The sequence below is a fragment of the Phoca vitulina genome, unplaced genomic scaffold (genome assembly GCF_004348235.1).
Source record: "Phoca vitulina isolate PV1807 unplaced genomic scaffold, GSC_HSeal_1.0 scaffold1, whole genome shotgun sequence".
In the NCBI taxonomy this organism is placed as follows: Eukaryota; Metazoa; Chordata; class Mammalia; order Carnivora; family Phocidae; genus Phoca; species Phoca vitulina.
In genome coordinates this window covers 73,334,989-73,357,885 of record NW_022589704.1, presented here as the reverse complement: position 1 = coordinate 73,357,885, position 22,897 = coordinate 73,334,989, and the positions used below count along the sequence as shown (strand labels likewise).

Genomic DNA, 22,897 nt, shown 5'->3' with positions numbered 1-22,897 from the left:
CAGCATTGTTAATCTTTTAGAAACTCTGTATCGTTTTTTTTTTTTTTTTCTTTGTAAGTGATAAACTTGAATAGTCTTTGTTTAATGTTTGGTTATCTTCTTAATGTTTGTAACTATTGTAACTACAGATAGGATTATACGTACATACAGTACCTCCAAAATTATGTAAAGGACAGATAGTCCCCAATTTACGATGGCTTGACTTAATGATTTTTTGACTTTACCATCGTGCAAAAGCGGTAAACATTCACTAGAAACCATACTTTGAATTTTGAATTCGGGTTTTTTCTTGGACTAGTGGTATGTGGTACAGTCCTCCTTCCTGATGGTGGACAGTGGCAGCGAGCTACAGCTCCCATTCAGCCAGGCAATCTCCAGGGTGAACGACCGATGTACTTAACCACCATTCTGGACCCATTCAACCATTCTGTATTTCACTTTCAGTACAGTATTCGATACATTACATGAGATTTTTCAACATTTTATTATAAAATAAGCTTTGTGTTGGGTGATTCTGCCTAACTGTAGGCTAATGTAAGTGTTCTGAGCACCTTTAAGGTAGATTAGGTAAGCTATGTTTTGTAGGTTAGGTATATTATATACATTTTCAACTTATGGTATTTTCCACCTATGATGAGTTTATTGAGACATTACCCCATCATAAGTTGAGGAAGATCTATACTAAAATAATATAACTGAAGAAATATGTGAGCATACACAGCAGTCAGAGCTCAGAATAAAGGTGTCTTGGCCCAATTTTGGACCAAGAATCAGAATGCCTCTGATTTATACCCTTAGGGAAGGGAAATGAAATTGGTGATACTTTTGTTGCCAACTTATATGTCAGGCCTTTTATATATATTATCCCATTCAATCCCAGTGTGCCCATTTGCTAGCTGTGTTATGTTGGGCATGTTACTTAATAATTTTGTGCCTCATTTTCCCCATTTTTGTAAAAGTAAAACAAAATAAAATCAGGAAGCCAAAAACTCAGAGTTATTCTGAGGATTAAAGATTACGAGGACCTCGTTAAGCAGAGGCCCTGGCACAGAGTAAACGCTGTATGACTGTTCACTATTAACGTCCTCACTGGCAAGGAAACAAGCTCTCAGAGACTAGAGAACTTAGGTTAAAGAACTTGGAAGAGGGTGCACTTGAAGCCCATACACCGTTCTCTATACCAAGTAGTTTCTCATTTTAATTTTGGCTGTATGTTTAGCTATTCCTGTAACCTTAAGTAAGTTACCTAATACCGTGAGGCCTTGGTTTCATTGTTTGTAAAACAAAAGTGTGGGAGTTAATAACATTTATGGCGCCTTTTAATCCTTATATTCCATAAATATTATTATGAACATTGGTGACCAATGAACACTTGGGGAAAATTTGTTTCTCTCTAGAAATGGGCAGGGACTAAAACAGTTGACCTTCTGCCTATGGTAGATGGTCATAAAAGATGCATGACAGTATCACCAATGGAAGGTTCTCCCCATGTTGGGGAAAGTTCACGCCCAGCAATGGTGTTTAAGATGTCCGAGCAGCAGGTAGGCTACTCTCCAGGCTTAGGAAAGGAAGAACTTTTTCATGCTTTTACACTAGCGTACAGGAAATAATCTAAATCCATCTGATAACACTACAAATGCAAGATAAACGAATGATGGGCAAACTCAGGCTTTGGTAAGACAGGAATGATTGAAGAAGGGAAAGCTTTTCAGATTCTGGTAGCCATCTGAGACTGAAAACACATGGCAGTCCTGAAGTTTTCTTAGGCACACAAGAAAAAGAGTTAGGTGGCACCAAAGTTATTTGACACCCTCAATCTGAAAGATGGTAAACATAATTCCATTCCAAATGCTGAGTCACTTATGATGACAAGAAGAAACACTTAAGACTCTTAACTTTCCTGAGGTACTGGTCTTTAGCAGATTGCTTTCTGCTGAAATAATTACTTCATGTTTTTAAATTGCTTCTGGTAAGTGCTTCCCCTCCTACACCCTCACTCAGTTTTTTCCCTTTTTAGCCCTCAACCTATTTGTTTTTGTTTAATTCCATGAGCAAAAAGAAGCTGTAGCAAGCGTATGTGTGTAGGCAAGATATTTTTTTTTCATATATACTGTTTGTGGATCTAATGTAATATTTAATCTGAAGATTAATTCCTAAATTAATGATTATTCCCCTCTTCCCCCAAATTATCTTAATAGTAAAAAGAAATTGTTTGAAAAAAAAAAAGAAAGAAATTGCTTAAGCATATGGAAACTTACACTCTTGTTAGATAACCTAAGCAGCAACCAAACTTTCAGTGGAATTCATGTCACAATAAGCAAGACAAAGGGGAAGAAATAGTCAGGGAGCTACTTTAGGTACTCATAAATAGTATCCTAAGTTTTAAAGCATTATGTGTAAGGCTAAAAGGAACACTTTATTTTAATATTGTATCCCTTCTAGAAAATATTGATGGAATAAATAGGGAATAATTTTTGGTTTTGTAAGTTTCTGTGGGTCTTAAAGAAGAGTATCATAAACCCCTGGATTTTGAAATTATCTAGTGTTTATGTTTAAAAATTAGCAATTTTTTTTTTACTACTTTTGTCTTGAACAAGTGGATGCCTAAGTTATTCTGAATAATTACAAATTACCATGTTTTATGCAGTAATTGGAAGTAACTTTTATAAAAATTTTCTATTTTTAAATTATTTTTCCAGGCCGCAGTTAAGATGAGATGTATGAATCGAGGTTGGGGAAGTGGAGACAGAGGTGGGTTCCTTAGAAAAAGAAGATCCAGAGTAAACTGTAGGTTCATCATGGTTAAGTTTCTTATCTCTCTTCCCCTAAGCCCTCCCCTACATACTTTTTCCTTCAGTGCCTTTCCTGAATTCCACCAGATATCTAGTGTCCTTCTGCTTTCCTTTGGTTGCTTTGGGCCCCAGTTTTGGCAAATGAAATCATGTCAGATGCTTCTGACTTTTCTCAACTCCTCAAAATTCTATACTTTCTCTCATGTTCTATTCCATTAGGGTCTGACTTGGGTTTAGACCATTATGGATGGTCATAGGTTATTAAGAACTGAATCCCTACTGGCTTGTTAGCTAGCAAGGTGACCAGGATCTGTGGGGAAGATAAACAGTAGACATAGTAGGGTCTGGAACAAATCGTTCACCTAAATGTTCATTTCAAATCAATAAATACTTATCAAACATCTATTATGTTATAGGCACTGTGCCAGGCACCAGAGTACAAAAGTAAATAGGTGGTCCATTTTCCAAGAACTGATCTGTTCTGGGAGAATTAGTGGGAAGGAAATACAGGACTAGCACCTCAATTCAACCAGATTGTTCCTTTTCTGTGTAACATGTTGCTCTTCTAAATAAATGTTTGGGATTTGAAAAAAATGTGAAAGCATTGGTTTATTACAGGGGTTCTCATTAGAATCAGCTGGGGGAGCTTTTAAACAGTTGTTCAGTAGCTTTAGTGTGCAAGAGAATCCCTGGAAGGGCTTGTTAAATCAGATAGCTAGGCACCAGCTCCAGAGTTTAGGAATCACATAGTTGGGGGTGAAGCCGAGAATTTGTATTTCTAAGTTCTTAGGTGATGCTGCTGGCTCCCTTGGCTACCCTTTGAGAGTCAGTTTTAAAATGTAAGGATCTCCAGGTTCAATCTACAGAGTGGTTCACTTGGTATGGGAGTGGGAACCTGGGATTGATCATTTTTATACCCTCCTTTGCATTCTAATATGAACCCAAGGTTGAGAACCTGGATAGACTGGTTTCCTGAAGTCACTATGAGTTTGGGACCCAATGAATCTACACATTCCTTTATGTCAATTACGATAGTTTTGCCGCATTTAAAGAAATTGATTTAATAAGTAATTGGCTGAAAAAAACCACACCATTGCGATTTGGGTTCAAACAAATTTGACTGCCTTCCTTTGGAAGGCCTTTCCAACCCTCCCCTGGGTACTTCTCAACACCAAGGTAGAAACCTTACTTGCAAAACTCCCAGACGTTGTGGGAGGAAAGGTCTTAAAGAAATGGGGTCCATTTGAACCCCATCTGCGCCCTCCCTGGGTCCACTTGCGCTGGTCTAGCCACTTGTAGTTCCAGGTGAGCTGGGCATGCTCAGTGGGCAGGGTCGGTTTTAGGTGGGTGCATCTGGGAAGCCTGCTGCTCTCCGGCCCTCCCCCCCCCCCCAACACCTGTATGAGGCTGGGCCTGAGGAGCCAATGCTCGGCATCCCACCTTCTGGCGCTTGGGCTTGGCCTTCCCTGCGGGTTCCCGCGCTGACATTCAGCGGGCAGGTCAGGAGGCCAAGCGCGCCTCCAAGAGCGCGCGGGAGAGAGCCGGCGCGAGGGCTTTGGGCTCTGACTGCCGGGTCCCAGGGGTCCACCCGTTTCCTAGAAGCGTTTTAGGCCCAGGGAAGCCTTTCTGCTGAGGAGGGGAAGCCAGATTCGGGGGCGGGCGGCGAGAAATCAGGTAAGCGTGCCGGCGGGCCAGTGTCTCCTCTCTCCGGGACAGGTGGCGAGGGCGGCCCGCGCGGGGAGGGCAGAGGCAATCGGACACTTCCCCCACCTTCCCCGGGCCTAGCCTAGCCCAGGCTTTCTGGTCTGCCGCGCGGCCGACAAGGAGGGGCGCAGGGCAGGAAACCGCAGCCTGGGGCGAGGGCCATCGCAACGGCGCGCCGCCGCCCCACCCGGCGGGACCCGCGGCCGCGTGTCCCCGTCTGGTCACGTTCACTGCGCGGCGGAGGCCTCGGTCGCTCGCCACCCGCCGGTTCGCGACGCTTCACCCCCTAGCCCCGGCCCGGCTCCCGCCTCCACTTCCGCGTTTCCCCGCTGGGCCGGAGAAGCCTGGGCCGGAGGAATCCGGGCTGGATGCGGCGGCCGCGCCGCCCGGGCCGGCCCCTGGGGAGGGAGGAGGAGCAGGAGGGAGGAGGAAGTCGCCGGAGAGGCGGGGGTGCGGCGGCGCGGGGCGCGTCGGGTTACACTGGCTCGGGCTGCTCGGGAGTGACAGCCTCGCGCGCCTCGCCGCGACGATCAGGGCCGAGTGTCTGGCTCGGGGGGAGGCAGAGACTCCGCCCCACCCGGAGGAACTGTGTGCTCCTACGCTCCCCTCGCGCGAGAGGATCAATCTCAGGTGTGTGCTTCCTGGAAGACCCCCCCCCTTTCCCCGCCCCCAGGGTCATCGGAGAGAGCGGCCCCTTTCTGACCCGGGTGAGTCCTCTAGGACTCCGGTGTTGGGTGGATGGTGGCGGGATTCTTGGGAAAGATTGAGAATTTCTCCCCAACAACAGAAGGTGGACTCGTTCTCATGCAGGGTTTAGCTCTTTACATTTTGGAGGGCGGTGGGGTGTAAAACATTTTGGGCGAGGGTTGGTATCTAATTGAAAGTTTCCTGCAAACTTTTGGCTTGTGGATGTCGCTGCTCTGATGAGAAGGATTGTTGCTCCCTTCTGAAGAAGCAAGGGAGGGAGAGATTCTAGAACGGGGCTGAGGCTCTCTCTTGAGAACCTTAGGCGCTGGAGTGTGACAGTTCTAGGAGGAAATGGAAAGTGTACACCGATGAACGTAAAGCAGCCTCCTCTCTCCACGTAGTAGCTCCTCTGAGCAAAAATAGATTTGCAGAGTGCTTTGACAGAAAGGTATAGCCCTGTGAATGAAGTGTCGCTGTTACCCCTTGGTCTGGTCTCTAGACTGCCTTCCACATTATGCATAGGAGCATTCACTCCCTAACAGCCTTCCTTGAGAGTTTGCAAGTAATTTACACACACAAATTCTCAGTCGTAGTGACTTGGGCCAACCCACATTACACATCACATTATACATATCACGAGAGAGGCAGCATAGAAATAGCCAACAGTTAATTTAGTGGACTTATAAATAGTCTTGTATAAATAGGTGAGGGAAGGAAGGATAAGTTACATCGCTTGTTGCTTTAAACAAAACCGTTAGAATTTTGCATATGTTTCAAGTTTAAGAGATGTGAAGTTTATTTTTAGACTGTGGAGGATAATGGCAACGGCCACACTGGGGCCAGGCACTTCCTGACTTACTCCCCACTACTGTGGCCTCTGCGTTCTACGGTTCTTGCAAGCTGTCCAGTGAGAGCTGGGTGCCATTGCCCAATGGATACCATGTGCAGCCTGGGGAACTTTATGATGTGGATGTTGAAACCCCTTTGTGTTCCTCATAAGGACGTATGTCAAGTTACAATGCTCCCTTGATTTTTAAAAATCAGCTTTTCAAATGAAGCAGCTTTACCTTAGTAAAAAATGGATAAAAGATGGAATTTTAGGTTTGACAAACAACATAGGTGGAGCTGTCCATTCTGATTTCTCACACAGTCACTTTGTAAAGAAATTCTGAGCAGCATTAAAGCTCTACTTTCCCCCCCACTCTGATTTTTTTTTTTAAAGAGAGGGAGGGAGAGAGCAGGGGAGGGGTGGAGGGAGAGGGAAAGAGAATCTTAAGCAGACTCCATGCCCAGCGCGGAGCCGGACACAGGACTGTCTCACAACCCTGAGATCATGATCTGAGCCAAAATCAAGAGTCAGACGCTTAAGCCACTGAGCCACCCAGGCACCCCCCTCTCCTCTGATTTATTAAAAGATGTATTGAGGGCTCAGTAATTGACAAGAGGGTTACAGTTACCAGTTGTCATGGGTTTTACTCCTTCCTCCTTTAGTTCTTGTAACTAATCTCATGAAAGCTATTTAAAAAGATTTGACTATCACTGTAAGTAAATCATTGGCAAACTATTATAACTCTGAAATTATTCTATTGGGTTGTTTTCTGTCTTTCATCACTAGAATGTAAATTCTGTGAAAAGAGTTGGTCTGCTTCACACGCCTTTCTATTTCTAATGCTTAGAGTGGTGACTAGCTTGTAATAGTGCTCAATAAATATTTTCTCAATGAGTGACTGAACTATGGGACAAACTCTAGTTTGTCTAGTTAGAGTGTAGTTGGGGGAAGAAAACAAGACCTTGGCCTTAGGTAACCTATTCAAACTCACTGAGCCTCAACTGTCTCATTGGCAAAATATGGATAATAGTATATGACACAGCACATGTAAAATTGCTAGTGATGTACCTGTTAGGTGGTAGACTTCAAAGTATTAGCTTCCTTCCTTCTTATGTATTTTTCTTTTTATATTCAAAAGGGAAAGATTTGGGCAAAGAATAGATAATTTAGCTCCTGCAGGTTGTGCATGAATTATCCAGGCATTATCCCCTTTACTTTGTGTGTGTGTGATTTGAGGGAGAAGGTGGTTAGTGGCAAGCTCTTATTACAGAAGGAAAACATTTTCCAGATGAGTATCTAATTTCTCCTCTCTTTTTTTTTTTTTTAAGATTTATTTATTTGACGGAGAGAGACAGAGAGAGCACGAGCACACAAGCAGGAGGGGCAGAGGGAGAGAGAATCCCAAGCAGACTCCATGCTGAGTGTAGGGCTCATCATGGGGCTGGATCTCATTACCATGAGATCACAACCTGATCCGAAACCAAGAGTCAGACGCTCAACCGACTGTGCCACCCAGGGGCCCCTCTCCTCTTTATTTTTTTTTTAATGTGATGCTGTTTCTGCTTAGGTTTTTCAAAACTTGGGTCATTCTGCTTGTCAACACCAGGACTCGGTAGGTTGTCCTAAGCACAGAAACAACACTTCAGAAAGAGCATTAGATATAAAACACATTTTGGGGTGCCTGCATGGCGCAGTTGGTTATGTGTCCGACTCTTGGTTTTGGCTCAGGTCATGATCTCAGGGTCATGATCTCAGAGTTGTGAGATCGAGCCCCGCGTTGAGTTCTGCACTTGGCCTGGAGTCTGCCCTTCCTGCTTGTGCTCTCTCTCTCTAAAATAAATAAATAAATCTTTTTTTTTTTAAAGAAAGAAAGGAAGAAAGAAAGAAAACACATTCAATCTTGAACAACATGGGTTTGAACTGTGTGGGTCCACTTATACATGGAGTTTTTTTCAATAAATACAGTACAGTACTTTATTTATTTATTTATTTATTTTTTTTAAAGATTTTATTTATTTATTTGACAGAGAGAGACACAGCGAGAGAGGGAACACAAGCAGGGGGAGTGGGAGAGGGAGAAGCAGGCCTCCCGCGGAGCGGGGAGCCCGATGCGGGGCTCGATCCCAGGACCCTGGGATCATGACCTGAGCCGAAGGCAGACACTTAACAACTGAGCCACCCAGGCGCCCCTACAGTACAGTACTTTAAATGTATTTTCTCTTCCTTATGATTTTCTTAATGTTTTCTTTTCTCTAGCTTACTTTATTATAATATAGTATATAATACATATAACATACAAAATATGTGTCAATCAACTCTATGTTATCAGTAAAGCTTCTGGTCAACAGTAGGATATTAGTAGTTAAGTTTTTGGGGAGTCAAAAGTTATATGTGGATTTTCAACTGTGCAGGGGGTCAGCACCCTTAATCCCTGCATTGTTCAGAAGTCAACTGTAAATTTAACAGTTGGCTTCTTGAATGAAGTTTTCTTTAGGCTTGTGTAGCATTACATGGTAGCAAGTGCTAGAAAAAAGAGAAAGTATGGTTATCTTGCTTTTGAGAGAGTTAGAGTTTGTTTAACAAGGTAAAACAATTAGGGACCAGCATAAGATCTTGCATAATCATATACCCATTGGTAGAATGTTGACATTAACTATGTGGTTATGCTGGGGACATGTTAATATGGGCTCAAATAGTTGAGACAGTTTTGTGGTGAAGAGAATGTCATTTCAGCAGCAGAGAGACCTATAGTTTCCTGAAGATTACAGCGAAGAGAGGTCATGATTATATCAAGAATGTTTGCGATTTTGTATTTCAGTGCATTAAAAAGCCAGCACAATCCTATGCTTTCAAAAATGAACTTTCTGGGCGCCTGGGTGGCTCAGTTGGTTAAGCAACTGCCTTCGGCTCAGGTCATGATCCTGGAGTCCCTGGATCGAGTCCCGCATCGGGCTCCCTGCTCGGCAGGGAGTCTGCTTCTCCCTCTGACCCTCCTCCCTCTCATGCTCTCTGTCTCTCATTCTCTCTCTCTCAAATAAATAAATAAAATCTTTAAAAAAAAAAAAAAAAAAATGAACTTTCTGTGGAAAAGTATGAAAAGCCTACAGTAAAATTCTTTATGTGCACCTAAGTATTACTTTTCACTATATCTCTGAAGTTTTAAAGCTCAGGAGTGGTGTTAGAAATTGTAACTCTTCATTTTTGCCACTTTTAACACGTGATACAAAAATGTATCACATGGCCTGCGTGTACTTTATCCAGTTGTGTGTAATGGGATATATTTTTCATTGATATTTCTGGGGAAAATTACTAGTTATTAGGTGTGGGACCCCCACGCCTGGCTAATTTCAGGACTGTTATTTTGGGAGATAGGGAAGGACTGAATGGAACTAAACTGAGAAGATTATTAATGTGTTTCTAGATGCTCATCCAAATACTTAGATAATTCCATCAGGACTCATCACCTCTGAGATAAGAAGAAACCATAGCAATTGTGTCCTAGAGAAAGTCGCTGCTAACGAAGGGTGTGTTGTATATTTCCTTGTTGACGTGATGGGGGAAAGAAATGGAGGAGGGAGAGATGATCAGATTCAACTTCAGTGATAAAGACAAGGGCTAAGGTGGCTGTAAGCCAAGACATCTCCAGCAACTTCAGAGTAGACCTCTTCCTGTATTATCTGACCAAGGATTGGTCTCAGGAACTTTTGAGGAAAAGGAAGCACAGGAGCCGATGGTTTGCATACCTGAGAATGTTTAGGAACCGACTGTGGTCAGAGTTTGTCTGAACTCTAATTTTGTGTCCTGAAATGAATGTGACCATCGTTTTTGTTTGTTTGTTTTTTCTTGTTTTCCAGGATTTTCATCTTTTGTTGGAGATTCTTACTGGCTCTTTGTGTTAAATATTTCTTCCTAAATCGTATCTATGCTCTTCTTTCCCATTTTTCAGTTGAAATTTTTATGTTGGTTCTTTCAAAATCAGATTTCTGATTTATGCAGCAGATAAGACAGGGTTTCTGATTTTAATGAGGTCAAGCTGTGGTTTTGTTAGTTCACTAAAATTAGTGGGAAGAAACTAATTAATAGAAAATATTTCCCTCCTAACTAAAAATTTATTGTGACATACATTTTGACAAAATTTTAAAACATTATTTGGGAATTTTTTTTTAAATTTTTCTGACAAAATGAGATTGTTACTGATTTAGTTTATTTCTTAATAGTGAGATCTGGGACACCTTGGTGGCTCAGTAAGTTAAGTGTGCTACTCTTGGTTGTGGCTCAGGTCATAATCTCGGGGTCTTGGGATAGAGCCCCATGTCGGGCTCTGTGCTCAGTGGGGAGTCTGCTTCTCTCTCTCTCCCTCTGCCCCTCCCCCCACTCATGCGCACTCTCTCTCTCTCACACACACACACTCTTTCTCTCTCTAAAATAAATAAATCTTAAAAAAATTTAAAAATTTAAAAAAATAGCGAGATTTATTAGGGTGCTTTTTAAACAATGACTGTAATTTAGATTTTTCAGGCCTCATATTCTTTAAATAGTGATGGGTCCTCTGTGGAAGCTCATATTTGATTACCCACTTACATCCTACTATAAAAAGGTTTTATAATATAGAGAGGAAAGCAAACCCCACAAACCATAACAGAGAGGTAGTTTTCTGAAAATGAGTTTTCTAGAATTTGCTACTATGAAATGAGATGGCCTCCCAGTATGACTTAGTGACTCATGCTTAGAAAGCTTTATTACTTCCCTTGTATCCAGCAGTGGCCATGAAGACCACATGGTTCTATGCAAGAGGAACGAAAGTTTATGTTCAGAGTACACGTTTTAGGAATATTTTAGTTACGATTTTATACCATTATTATTTCAATAAGGTACAATAAACTTATAAATGTACTTGAAAAGTGATGAAAATAATATAGCTTAGGGTATTAGGTTTTCAAAAGCCGTTTTCCTTTTATTTAAAACTGGATAAAGAGAGGATGTTTGTTTCATTGTGGTCATGTCAAAACTGCTTTGATCATACCACTTTCTGCCCCACTCTTCCGTGGGTTACTCTGACTTATTGGATCAAATTCCAAATATTTGTCTTTGAATTCACAGACCTCTCTAGTCATGCTCCAATATTAAGGTTGTGTCCTTATCTTCCCTGTGATCCAGCCATACTGGACTACTTGGAATTCTCTAAATCTGTCTTATTCCAACTGCTGCCCTTATATGCATGTTCTTCCTTCTACTTCACCTTTTTGAAATCCTATCAATCCTTGAATGTCCTGACCATTGGCTACCAGTTTCATGGTGCTTTTCCTCACTGCTCCAGTCAGAAGTGTTTTGTACATTTCCTAAATCCTTCAACTGCTCTTTTTATGCCACTCTCAAGTCTCTCATTTTCTCTTGTGTAAGCTAATTATTTGAAAACATGTATCATTTCCTTTTCTGCAGATCATGCCAGGCAAGGGCTGGATCTTACACAATTTTATAGATTTCCCATGCCCCGCCCAAATGCCTTGCACGTGGGCAACACCTAGGTAAATAGTTTTTGAATAAATGATTGGCTTATGTAATTCCCTTATCCTTTAGTTACTCAGGAAGCATGTTATAGAAATGGGTTGGGTATGATTGGAGAGCAGATAACAGAGGCAGGTGCATTCCAGCTAATCAGTTGAACTAGATACTTTAAGCTTTCTGTTTTCCAGGCCTCCCCTCTTTCTTTACACATTTGGCACTTTTGATAGCCAAAACCACCGTATTTAGGAGGAGGAAAGGAAATCACTGCGGGTGAAGCAAAGCTATGAAAGCAATCCCTGAAGAAAATGAGTGGAGGAATCTGAAAAGGAGGACGTTATTTAAGTATGCACTGAGGGCTCTCTTCTTTTCACCGATTTCTCCCTTCTCTCCCACCTGCCCACCTAATCCAGTCTCTTAGAAAATAATCTGGAAAATTAACTCATAAAAAGATGATTGATAAAATTAACTTGTCACCTTAAGAGAAATCTCTGGATTCTGAAGGGACAAAACCTTGACTATCATTTATGTAAGCGAGGAGAAGGAACCTTTGGGGAGCACTGTTTCCCTGAGTGTCCCTGAAGTCACTGTCTAAGCCACTTAAGTGTGGCTTTGGTCAGTATCTGCACCTTTCAGTTTCTTCCTCTGTAAAAGGAGGTAGACTGCATGAATTTTAAGCCCCTAAAAGCGTGACATATTTTAGTACTCTTGTCTTGCCTAAGGTGAGGCCGGTTTTGGTCAGTGGATTCTGTTCACTGCTGGACCCTTGATCTAACTTTTCCTCTTCCCCAAGTTTGGGATCTCCTTACTCCCAGTCTCTCCAGATATAGCATTCATATGCAGAGGATGCTACATTCTCTGCATCTGCCCCCTGGCTTATGCTCCTAGGATCTGTTACAACAAGTCTATTTTACTTCCTTCTCTCATCATGTTTGCTGGTATTAACCCCTCTCCCTCATCTTAGCACACCATTAAGTAGCTGGGATATTTATCTAAAAAAAATATGGATTCACAGAATTGTAAAATAGGAAAGGGGTTAGAGATCTAACCCAACTCTGTCTTTTTATTATGAATAATAAACAGTAACAACAAGTATCATTTACTGAGCAATCACCATTTCCTAGGCACTGTGCTAAGCACTTGACTTACCTTATTTCATATAGCAGCAGTGAACTGTTATATCAGCGGGGAACCACAATTCCAGAGAACTGAAGTGACTCACTCAAAGCTACATAGTTATTTCCTGGTATGACTGAAACTCCCTTGAACGCTGTGTTAAGAAATAATAGAATCAAGGGATAATCCTTCCCATATTTCTGTAATGTATTTCCTGCTTTTTGCTGCTTTGGATTCCACTGCTAGACTCATTGAACTTTGCCTTTTAACACTTCCACTTCCTAATGTTTTAGTGTGTGGTTTCAGCAGTTTTCACCAGTGATGCTGAAGTTCAGACATCAAATGCATAGCACAGTATGCCTGCCTAAAATAGTATTCCTTTTTATCTGACTCCTAGGAACTCATGACATTGTTAAAATCTTTAGTGTTAATGGATGAGGAAACAACCTGCAACTTGGTGCTAATCTGCTTTTCCCACTCCTGCACCTGCGTTTGTGAATGCTATTGGGAAAATGAACACAATCATGCAAATTGGAGGTCCATACAAATTCATGTTCTCCAGTATCAGCCATGAGGCTGTTCTTTTACCTGTTTTTAGACTGCACCTTTTCCCATTTTCCACCAGAGTTTTACCAACCTTCAGCATTATCTTTGAGCCTTTTACCTGACACGTGCATTTTTTTTTGTGCCAAAGTGCCATGGCATTTCAATACTTTATTAAAAATTAATATAATGTTCAAGAATAAACCTGATTTAAACACATAGAAAATATGAAATGTTATTTGGCCTCATATTAGTCCATTTATTTGGTTATATTTGCCAGATGTTACTAAGCATCAAAGATTTCCAGATTAAAAACCAAGTCCCATTATGTTTCAGTATTTCAAATTATTTTCTTATGTGTATTTCTGCCTGAGTAGGATAAAATAAGATAAAATGCATTTTATAACTCGAGCTGAGCTGATGTGGTTTAAATTTTGTTTGTTTATTTATTTATTTATTTATATTTAAATTCAAGTTAGTTAACATACAGTGTAGTATTGGCTTCAGGAGTAGAATTTAGTGATTCATCACTTACCTATAACACCCAGTTCTCATACCAACAGTGCCCTCCTTGATGCCCACCACCCATTTAGCCCATCCTCCCAACCTCCAGCAACCCTCAGTTTGTTCTCTATAGTTAAGTCCTGTAGTTTGCTTCCCTCTCTGTTTTTATCATATTTTATTTTCCCTTCCCTTCCCCTATGTTCATCTGTTTTGTTTCTTAAATTCCACATGAGCGAAATCATATAGTTTTGTCTTTCTCTGACTGACTTATTTCACTTAGAATAATACTCTCTAGCTCCATCCATGTCATTGCACATGGCAAGATTTCATTCTTTTTGATTGTTGAGTAATAGTCCCTTGTATATATTTACACCATGTTTTCTTTTTTTTTAAGATTTTATTTATTTATTTGACGGAGAGATAGAGAGAGAGAGCGCAAGTAGGCAGAGGGGCAGGCAGAGGGAGAGGGAGAAGCAGACTCCCCCCTGAGCAGAGAGCCCGACACAGTGCTCCACCCCAGGACCCTGGGATCATAACCTGAGCCGAAGGTAGCTGCCCAACCGACTGAGCCACCCAGGCACCCCTATATACCACATTTTCTTTATCCATTCATCAGTCTATGGACATCTGGGCTCTTCCCATAGTTTGGCTATTGTTGATAGTGCTGCTGTAAACATTGGGGGTGCTTGTGCCCCTTCAAATCAGCATTTTTGTATTCTTTGGATACATACCTAGTAGTGCAATTGCTGGGTCGTAGGGTAGTTCTATTTTTAACTTTTTGAGGAACCTCCATACTGTTTTCCAGAGTGGCTGCACCAGCTTGCATTCCCACCAACAGTGTAAGAGGGTGTCTCTTTCTCTGAATCCTTGCCAACATCTGTCATTTCCTGAGTTAATTTTAGCCATTCTGACAGGTGTGAGGTGGTATCTCATCGTGGTTTAGATTTGTATTTCCCTGATGATGAGTGAGGTTGTGCATCTTTTCATGTGTCTGTTGGCCATCTGGATGTCTTTGGAAAAGTGTCTATTCATGTCTTCTGCCTATTTCTTAACTGGATTATTTGTTTATTTGGTATTGAGTTTGATAAGTTCTTTATAGATCTTGGATACTAACCCTTTATCAGATATGTCATTTGCATATATCTTCTCTCATTCTGAAGGTTGCCTTTTAGTTTTGTTGATTGTTTCCTTTGCTGTGCAGAAGCTTTTTATCTTGATGAGGTCCCGACAGTTCATTTTTGCTTTTGTTTCCCTTTCCTCCAGAGACATGTGCATTTCTTTATCAGATGATTGTTAGTGGTTAGGGCAAACTAAACTGTTGGAAGGATCTGAGAGTACATTAAAGCACATACATGACGGATGTTTATTTCTTGATCATCTCATAGTCTTGATTGGTGAATGACTTTCCTCCCCTTGATAAGTTAGACACCCTGGAACCTTTCATTGACTCTGCTGTTCCTTAGGGCTTTGTTTTCAACTTTATCCAGTTAGTGGAAGGAGAAAGAGAAGTATATCCACTTTCTAAACACTTAGTCTTGCAATGAATGTATCACTTCCTCAGACATACCAGTGGCTAGAAATCAGGTGCACAACAAAGGGAGATTGGAAAATGTAGTGTAGCTGGGAGCCGAAGAGATTGTGGGTTTTTGGTGAAGCTAGGTGTTCTCGTCACAGTGCTTTGCATCCTATTATACTGAGAAAACAGAGATCAGAGATATCATGTCAACGGGTAATATATTGGTCTCCATCATTAACTACCAAGTTAGAGGTAGAGTTATTCAAAGTTGGTGCTTTCAACAATACTCAGATCCCCCATCCCTTTAGCTACATTTCTCTATGGAATTTCTCCATGTTCATCTGTATTTTAAATATTTACAAGAATGCTCAAGATTCTCCCATCACAGAAACACACAAGACCGAAAACCAAAACAATTCCCTTACCCTGTACTACCCTCTAGCTACACACTCATTTTCTCTTCTTTCAAGCTATATTTCCCCAAAGTATATTGTGTATGTTGTTTTTCTGTTTCCTCACCTTCCATTCACTCCACAGCTGTTGCAAATTTGGCTTCTACCTTAGACGAATCTGTTACTGCTGTATGATTATTGGTGTCCCCCTTATTGGTAAATCAGTGGGACCTTATTACTTGAAATGTCTGTGATTCTGCTCATTCCCTCCTTTGTGAAGTTGAACTTTCACTAGGCTAGTATGACCCCTTGTTTTTTCTTTTGGACTTCTCCTTGTGGATCTCTTTGGCAGCTTATTCCCCTTGATATTGGAGTTCCTAGGGCCAGTCCGCTGTCTTCTCACTGTAGAAGCTCTCTGCACCACTGAGTTCATCCATATCCCTGATTTTAGGAATTCCCAAATCAACATCTCCAAGGCTCCCCAGGTGGCTCAGTCGGTTAAGCGTCTGCCTTCGGCTCAGGTCATGATCCCGGGGTCCTGGGATCGAGCCCCGCACTGGGCTCTCCACTCAGTGAGAAGTCTGCTTGTCCCTCTGCTCATGCTCTCTCTTTCTCTCTCAAATAAATAAATAAAATCTTTAAAAAAAAATCAACATCTCCAACCAGGCCTCTTCCCTGAATTCAGACTCATTTCCACTTGGATATCCCACAGTCAAGACAGGACTCATCATCTCCCTCCAGCCTCTTCCTAATGCTCCTCCAATGTTTTTCCTCTCATTGAAATGGCACCACCATCCTTTCTCCCGTCTATATCATCTATTCATTTGTTAAATTTATCATTCACCTAATATATATCAGGCATTTTTCTACAAATTAGTATTACAGTGGTGTACAAAACAGGTACAGTCTCTGGTTTGTAGAGTTTATTTGCGGGGGTGGGGTGGGGAGGGAAAGAAAGGAAATACTAATGATTAAATAAAGAAGAGACATATGAGATGATGAGAGCTATGCGGTTATTTTGAATTTGGATGGTTTGGGAAGGCCTCTCTGAGGAGCTGACATTTGAGCTGGGCCCTGAATGACCTGAAGGAGTTAGCTGTGCAAAGATGAGGAGCAGAGCATTCCAGGCTGAGAAGACAGCTGGTCCCAAAACCCTAATTGCATTCTTGATGAATTTGATGGGCAGAAGAAGGTAAATAAATCTGAAACCTAATGGGTGAGAGTGAAAGGTGTTTATATTAGTTATCTGTGGCTACTGTTACAAATTATAGCAAACTCATTGGCATAAAACAACAGAAATTTGGGTTTCCTGGCTGGCTCAGTCATTTGGGCCTCCAACTCTTGGTTTCTGCTCAGGTCATGATCTCATGGGTTGTGGGATTGAGCCCTACATTGGGTTCCCTGCTCAGCGGGGAATCTGCTTGAGCATCTCTCCCTCCCATGCGTGCTGTCTCACTCTCTTTCTCTCTCTCAAATAAATAAATAAAATCTTAAAAAAAAAAACCAACAAAAAAACAAACCCAAACCCATAAATTTATTCTCTTCTTAGTTCAGGAGGCTCAAAGTCCACAATCAGAACCACTGGTCTGACATGAGGGTGTTGGCAGGTTATGCTCCCTTCTGGGGTTCTAGGGGAGACTCTGCCCCTGTTTGAATGCCCGTGACTGCAGGCATTCAGTAGCTTGTGGCTGCATCACCGCGATCTCTGCCTCTGGGGTCACGTTGCCTTCTCTTCTCCTACGTGTGTCAAATCTCCCTTTGCAGCCCTCTTATAAAGGTATATGTGACTGCATTTGGGGCCTACCCTGAGAAGTCAGGATAATTTCTTTATCTCAAGATCTTTCATTTGATCACATTTGCCAAGTGTTTGTTGTGATCGTTGCTGTGCAAGATAACACTCACAGGTTCCAGGGTCTGTGATGTGGATAGCTTTGGGGCTCCACTGTTCAACCTACCACAGTATCCAAGAAAATCTTTGAAAAGTAAGCAAGGGTCAGGTCTCCTAGGGCAGGATAAGGCAGGATAAGGCATTTAGATTTTCTTCTATGGTGATAAAAGGCATTAGAGGATTGCGTGCTGGTAAATGAAACAATGTGGTTTTGCTATAAAAGACTGCTCTGACAGCGAAAGGTAGACTGGATTGTGGTGGGTGGGAAGGGAGAATGGAAGCAGGACCCGGTTAAGAATCGATTTTGGTTGTCCAACTGAGAAATTATAGTTGTTTGTTTTTTGGGGGGTTCCTGGCCCCATTTCAGCGTGTGTGCAGGGGTTCCTTCCCACACAACATCAGGCAATTCTATCACTACCTACCTGGAGATAGCATCAGATTCCCTGGATTAAGGACCAGGTCATATAAGACTGACCTCCACTCCCCACTTCAAATACCAGTTGTAAATCCCAGGCTGTTTGTTACCTGTGCTTCTGACCAACTGGCTAAAGATTGGAGGTTCTAGTGGCCTCCTCCTTAGGTGTGGTTAGTTTGCTAGAGTGGCTCACAGAACTCAGATCATCTGAATGACAAAATACATATTTCTCATATTCTTATAAATCATTTTATTGCATATGGACAAGTGTTGTGTTAAAGATGAAAAGAACTGAATGGATTTAGGATATATTTTTGAAATAGAGTTAGTTGACTGAACTTGCTGATAGATAATTATCTGGAGATGGGGAACAAGAATCTAGGTAAAGGCTTACATTTTTTACTATCACAACTGGGCCATAAACTGGGAAGGGAAGAGTTGGGAGAGAAGCAAGCTTGATGGAAGATAGAAAATGCTCTGTTTTGACTGTGTTAAGTGTGAGGCACTCATTAGACATTCCTTTGGAGATGTAAGTTAGACAATTGGATAATTATTTGGAGATTCTGGGAAGGGTTTTGGCTGAAGATACAGAGTTAGGAGTTATTTGCATACCGGTTGTGTCTGTTACTGGATGGAATTACCTATCCGGAAAGTATAGATAGAGAAGGGGGCCATTGGAGCACTGTGTTATTCAGGAGAGAAGGAGTTGCCATTGGGGTAGGAGGGAAACCAGGATAGCGTTGTATCCCTGAAGTTAAGAGTTTAAAATGTTTTTAAAAGGAGATGTTTCTATGTTAGTCATATAGATTGCATTTGGTGAAATGAGACCATTTGTGATTATTTTTTAAAAGATTTTATTCATTTGTCAGAGAGAGAGAGAGAGAGCATAAGCAGGGGGAGCGGCAGGCAGAGGGAGAGGCAGGCTCCCTGCTGGGCAGAGAGCCCGATGCGGGACTCCATCCCAGGACCCTGGGATCATGACCTGAGCCGAAGGCAGCTGCTTAACCGACTGAGCCACCCAGGCGCCCCACCATTTGTGATTTTAACACTTTGACATATCGTTTAAGTAGAGAGAGGCCAGGGCAGAAGCTTACTGAATTGAGTTGTGGAAGCAGAGACAGTGCTTACAGATGACTCTTCCAAAATTTTTGTTGTGAAGAGACACAGAGGGATGGAAAAGTTCTTGGAAGGAGATATTGGCTAGGGAAGGGTTTGTTAGGACCAGAGAGTAATGGAATGAGTTTAAATAGAGAGGAAATGATAGAATGATTAAGTAGAGAGGAAAAATGGATGAAGGCAGGAGAGAGTGATGGATGACTGTCAGAGTACAATTCCTGAAGAGCCAGGAAAGGAGGAAATCCAGGGCACAAATGTAGAGCTTAGTCCTTACTAGGAACAGGGACATTTGTTTTATAGTAAAAGGAAGGACTGTAGAAAGAATGGGTACAGAGGCTGATATGCCATGTTTTGGGTAGTGGGAAGTTCTTCCCTAATTGCTTCTACTTTCGGAATGAAGTGTGATGATGTTGGGGTAGAGAGAGGTAAAATGGATTTTGGGAAAGGGTAAATAGCTATTTTGAAACATCCTGGAGAAATATAATAGGATTGCTGATTCCTATAGATCACCCATTAGAGATTTGCAACCATGACTTTAAACTGAGGCTGGATGGGGTTGTGTTTTGTGTCAGGCTGTTTCTTCAGCTGTTAGGAGGAGGTGTGGAGCAGGCAGATAGATGGGCTTCACCAACTTGAGGATTTGCCAGGTAAGGATCAGGAAGAGAGGAACAAGTACAAGGGAGAGGTTACAGTGATGGACCTTGACCCCCAAGCTGGGCAGAAAGAGAAGTGAGGGTGTAACTGATAATGGAGAAAATGGAAGGGTCAATGGACTGGAAAGCCAGATAATGCCAAGAAGATGGAAATACCAGAGTAGATGAGCTGGGGACAGAGAAGGCAGTGTTTACAGTATGGGGTGCTTGAAGCTGCCGTCTCCAAGCTGGTGCAAGTAATCGTGATGTCAAAATCTGAGGTTATGGCAGGGAGGGTGGTGGCTGAGGCAGCGTCAAAGAGATCATCAGAGGTTCTGTGATGTAGCACCTGGGGCCTCCATGTAGATGCGGAAGACAGCAAGAATGAGGACACTTATGTTCGGAAAGGAACAGCCCGGTGCTTAGGTGCAGTAGGTGGGGGAGCCACAGCAAAAAGGGATAAAAGGCGATAAAGTCTAAGGACATGAACTTCAAAGTAGGTAAGATTTGAATGATAGGGAAGTTGGAAGGTGAACTGGACAGACATTTAATTCATCTCCAGGCATCGGGGATTTTTGAGATTGGATCAAAGTCTTTACAACTCAAATGGAATGAGCCTAACATTTGCAAGCGTTTGGTCTGGAGCAGCCTCCTGGGGACCTTTTGGGAAGATAGACATTAACTCTTCAATCGCTTAATCATTGGAAAGTCCCTGGAAAGGGGCTAGTTATCACCCAGTTCCAAGGTGTTTGATATTTTAGCCATGGGTACAGCCATCCCTGTTTATTACTGGCGGAACATCAGACTTAAATGTGAGAGTATTAACAACCTCCTCTTGATGGGATGCTAGGAAAATGGTGTTAATAGGCTTCAGCCTTCAAAATTCAGGTTAAATCTTGCCTTCTTCCCGTTTTTAGAACCTTCAGAGAAGGGGGCATTGTGGAGTTTGCTGAGGGTAGAGTTTGAGTTTGAGAGGACAGAATGAGAAGGAGGGAGGGCTGAGCAGGTGAGAAATGGGGCAGATCGGGCTTCTGGTGATGAGCAAGGTATAGAGGATTGTGGAGCATGCTGGGACTGGTTGGTCCCCTTGGTGTCTCGGGGGAGGCTGGGTGCAGACTGTATGGCAAGGGTGAGCAAATGCCTTCTCAGAGTATCTGTAGGCATCTCCTGATGCCTCCGTGGCCAGTTGGAGTACAAAGGCCTCCTTGGGGACTTGCTCACAAGTGGCCAGAAGCATCAGGTACTCTGAGGGCATCTTCAAGCCCAGATGGTGGTATAACCCCTGGGGGAAGTGCTTTCCATTATGTGGCAGAAGCTAAGGAAGGAGTGCTGTTTCTGGGGGCAATTATTTCAGCAATCTTTCCTCCAAAACATATTTAGATTCCATGCTTTCTGCTCCATTGTCACTGTCTTTGGTTTAATTTGGACCTTAGGAGTTTGTGTCTGGATATTCACATCCAGTCTCCTGATTTCCTGCTCCCAGGATTTCCCTACTCCCAGACTTCTGTCCTTTTAGTTTATCTCCAAACACTGCTCCAGGGAACGTGGAATGGGAGAATGGTCTTTTAAATTCAAATGCGATTCTACCTAATCCTACTAGTAATGTTGTTAAGGATTAATATAACATGTATAAATTGACAAGCATAGTCTTTATAACAGAGTGTGCAGCCAATAAATATGCTTAAAAGCCTTCCTTGGCAATCTGTTGCCTACTGGACAAAAGCCAAAATCCTTTGAGTGGCATATAAGATCTCCAGAGATGCCCCCCTGCTTGCCTGTATGGTCTCCTCACCTCCTCACTTAGGATTCTTGCATACTATCTTGCGCTCTAGGCATACTACACCCCTTTATCCTTGAAAATACAGTATTCATTCATACCATCATGTCTTTGCTCATGTTCACCTTAGACCCGGTGAACCTTCAACATCTGAGTTAATTATTGCTTTCTATACAAACCTGCCTTGATGATGCTCCCTACCCTGGGTAATGACTCCCTTAGCCCCTTGTCCAGACCTTATTGGTACCACTTGTATTTGTTTTAGAATCTTCTTCTCTAAGCTATGGTTCCTTAAAGGCAGAAACTATAAACGATTCATCTTTATTTACTCACAGTTTAATATAGTAGGTGCCCAATGAATGTTTGTTGAATAAATGGAAAGTCAATACATATTTGAGTTTCCATATTGCCTTTCTGTTGTGAAATCTACATTATATTTTTCTGTATCCTCTTTTTCTTTACTTCAGCAGTGGAGGCGAATTTTCTGACGAAGCAGAAGATGAATGCACAAGAGAATTGGTGACCATGTAGTTAGTTATGATGGGAGGCAGGTGTCATCCTGCGTTCTTTTTCTTTTACACAGTGAATCGTATTTACTTAAGTTATCGAGTGATTTTGTTCACCATTGTCATCATCTTGCGCTGAGTTGTAATTATTAATTTTTTTAGTTGCACACTCAAAGGAATATAGACATCAAACAAATGTGGTTTTGTGGTAGTGTTTAAGCATGATTGGTTGGGCAGTTTCCCGTGCCCACTTGCTACTGCATGATTGGTGTGTGGAGCCTTTTGGAACCTTGGTTAAAATGCCCAGTTCCTTTTAGGCCTCTTCAAACCTTGGTTTCCTTCATCCTACGCAAACTAACTGATTACTTATACGTAACAAAGAAATGAGTGAATGTAAACCAGACATCAACAGTAAGAGCCTAGTGAGTAAAGGGTGGGAAGGGCACATATGAAGTGTGAAGTGTGAAGTGAAGTAGTAGGGGTGCCACTCCTTAGTGTAGACGGGTAGGAATGCTGGGTGGGGGGAGGGCAAACGTGCATGGAAGGGCAGTGGAGGAGTCTGGGGGGAATGGAGGGGATCCTGTGGGCATGGGTAAATGTGGTTTGGGGGATGCAGTGTGCTATTGGGCATGGCTGGCATGCATTGAATGAGTGACCAAAAAAGACTGACCCTTGTTCCCAGGTTCTTGCTAGGTTAACCAAAGTCATGGTACATATTTTTCCATCCTGGAATCCAGGACATCATCCTAGAAGGGATACATTCTTGAGAAATATCTTTATTCTTTTTAAAAGATTTTGTTTACTTATTTGAGAGAGAGGGCGAGCAAGAGAGCACAAGCAGGGGAGCAGCAGAAGGAGAGGGAGAAGCAGACTCCCTGCTGAGCAGGGAGCCCGATGTGGGGCTCGATCCCAGGACCCTCGGATCGTGACCTGAGCCGAAGGCAGACCCTTAACCGACTGAGCCACCCAGGCACCCCA

General features: G+C 42.3%; 1 protein-coding gene across 2 annotated transcripts in view; it reads left to right on the top strand.

Annotated features, from left to right (window-relative positions):
• The first annotated feature begins 4,187 nt into the window (after positions 1-4,187).
• Positions 4,188-22,897, top strand: part of GPD2 (glycerol-3-phosphate dehydrogenase 2) — a 145,436-nt gene continuing 126,726 nt past the window's right edge. The window contains exon 1 of one of the 2 annotated variants that reach the window (XM_032410174.1): positions 4,188-4,466. The gene's annotated coding sequence lies outside the window, so the exon portion shown is untranslated. Of the gene's footprint in view, positions 4,467-4,742; positions 5,127-22,897 lie in introns of those variants that run through there. The other variant, XM_032410168.1, reaches the window with a different exon arrangement.